Raw genomic sequence first — 2,667 nt, 5'->3', positions numbered from 1 at the left:
CACCACCCCTCTTAAAAATGATCCTGGCAACTCTAAGTACCGCACGCGTGTCACATTGCCGGTGACGTTTGTGACAAGCCATAGTGTGTCTAATGGAAGGGGTGCCATTTTTCTCCCCCCTGTGTGTGTGTGTGTATGTGTGTGACGCATGGTATCCTGGTGGTGACATGTGGCATCTGTGACAAGCACACGTCTCTCATCCATCTACTGCTCTGTCTTTAAGCTCCGCCTCTCTCACTCATTTTTACTTCCTACTTCTGGAGTTACAGCTCAACTCTTTTTACTGTAGTGTGTGTCTGTGTGTGTGTGTGTGTTTGTGTTTGTGTGTGTGTGTGTGTGTGTGTGTGTGTGTAATGTGTAATGGGTGTAAATGCAACCACTAGCACAAGTATAATGTACGTAGTTCTAAAGCTGATTTGACTGAAGCAGTCTGGGTGTACAAAAAATATAGTTTAAAGAAACTTCCGCACACTGACCATTTCGCTGTTCTTTCTTTAATAAACGACGTTTCGGTGACCGAAACGTCGTTTATTAAAGAAAGAACAGCGAAATGGTCAGTGTGCGGGAGTTTCTTTAAACTATTGCTGAGTGACCCATGGTGCCATCTCCGACGCACCTGCCAGCTGAGGTATGCGAAAAAGCCGAAGTTCAATGTACAAAAAATATAAAAATAGAAATGACCAGGGCTCTAAATTAACACACGCCAACACGCCAAACACGGGTGAAAATTCATTTTGGCTAGTAGAAAAAAATACCTACCCGCCAATTTGGCTAGTAGCGCCCGAGTACAGTAACTTATGAACGGTAAACCGCTGCTCTGACAAACGTTATAGGGCGAGATTTCCTACATTACCCATGGACACTAGCGTCACGACGTAGCCTCCCACCGTGGGCTTTCCAGTGCATCGAGCGTCAACTCCATGCTGTTGCGCGCGCCAGGATTGAAAACATTTCAGACGACCAGCCTTCTGTCAGCTAAGCTGCGCTCACACTATTCTGACAGGCAGCTCTCCTCCTATGCTCTCGTCGCTTTCGCTACAACCCTTTTAACGTCACTACTGCTATTATTACTATATGAACCTTGCTGTAACAGGCTGCAATTTTGAACCCTGACCGTTTCAATAACAGGACTTACGCAGATTATGCATAGCGCTACTTCTGTTGTGTAGACTATGTTTTGTGCGAGTGATGAGAATGTGGCGGGGGTTAGAGCAAGGTTCTGTGTGTTGGTGAATGCTAGTAGTAATTGTAAATAGTGACGTTAAAAATGAGTGATTGTGGAACGAAATAGCGACCAGGGCAGAGGAGGAGAGCCGACTGTCAGAGTAGTGTGACCGTAGCTGTCAGTTCAGTTGTCTTCTGAAATGTTCAGAGTCCTGGCGCAATTAAGTTGGAAAGCCCACGCCATCGGAAAGGAAAAAAAAGCAACCAACGACGAAGCTGTGGAAGAAGTAACAAAGGAAGCGAAGATTCCCAAGATATTATTTACTTTTAATTAAACTAGGCTTCTTGTCATTTTGTTGTGCATGGTAGAGAAGAGCTCCTCCTCTCTCCTCTCATTTTCCTCTCATCTCTTCTCCTTCCTTGGGGTGTGCGTATGTGAGGTTTTGTAGTGTTTGGCTGTGTGCTTGGTTACTGTAGGCCTATGTTAAAGGTCTGTTATGTGAGTGGCTTGTGCGATGTGATTCAGCTGTTTTCAGAGGAATTGAACAAAAACTAATCAAATTAATTAGGCCTAAGTAATGAAAGTAAAAAATAAAGCAGAAGTTAAAAAATAATGAAAAAATATATAGCCTAGGCCTATAATATGCTTAATTATTATGTAGGCATATAGTAGCCTATGCAGGCCTAGTGTATGTGTGTTGTAGAAACAGTTGGACAAAATGACCATTTAATTAGAAAAAAATAACTAGCCTAATGCATAGTTTATTTTGGCGAGATTAAAAAAAATGGCTAGTTGAACTTCTGTTTGGCTGGTAAGAAAAAATGTCCACTAGCCAAATTGGCTGGTGGTGGAAAAAGTTAATTTAGAGCACTGGAAATAACAAAACATTATCATATTAGTCAATGATCATGAATAATACATACGGAAAATGACAACATTAACACCAGTGTCTGTAGTGCTGTGGTGGACATGCTTGGTTTTGTCACCTCTGGGGTGAGTATCCACTGCCCCTAAGGCTAGATTTATGCTTCGGACGCATAAAATCTGCGTCCGTCCGTTTTCTGTCTATGTGAGTCCACGACCTCCTCTCAGAGGCTCTGCGCCCGTCGCCGAGCGCCTCGAAAAAATTCTAACTATCCATCGGACGGACGCGGAGTACGCAGACAAAAAGGCACTATGATTGGTCGTCTCGCTACTTCCTTGTTCTGTTCTTGTGGCAGCGCAATGCCAGTAGTTTGCGAGAGCAGAGCTGTATTCTGTTAAAAACTTTATTAATGCCTTGTGTGTAAATGTGTGTAAATACACGAAGCTACAAGCTAAGTAACACACAATGCATCAGTTGAACACTCGTGGCACAATGCCTGCGGTTTTGCTACCGTTCCTCCACCGAATGTAAACACACATCGGCAGAATCAACTGTCTTTACATGCTTGCATTTTCTGCTCGTGAAAACAGACTGGGTATGTCAAATAATGATACCAGTGCATTGTCTTTGCAATTTG

At 43.3% G+C, this 2,667-nt stretch overlaps 1 protein-coding gene across 1 annotated transcript in view; it reads right to left on the bottom strand.

The window, feature by feature from the left end:
• Nucleotides 1–301: 301 nt before the first annotated feature.
• Nucleotides 302–2,667, bottom strand: part of katnal2 (katanin p60 subunit A-like 2) — a 157,788-nt gene continuing 155,422 nt past the window's right edge. Inside the window, exon 17 of the mRNA XM_063209856.1 lies at nt 302–332. The gene's annotated coding sequence lies outside the window, so the exon portion shown is untranslated. The remainder of the gene's footprint in view (nt 333–2,667) is intronic.

Source organism: Engraulis encrasicolus, chromosome 11 (assembly GCF_034702125.1).
Source record: "Engraulis encrasicolus isolate BLACKSEA-1 chromosome 11, IST_EnEncr_1.0, whole genome shotgun sequence".
Taxonomy (NCBI): Eukaryota; Metazoa; Chordata; class Actinopteri; order Clupeiformes; family Engraulidae; genus Engraulis; species Engraulis encrasicolus.
This window is presented reverse-complemented; position numbering and strand designations above follow the sequence as displayed.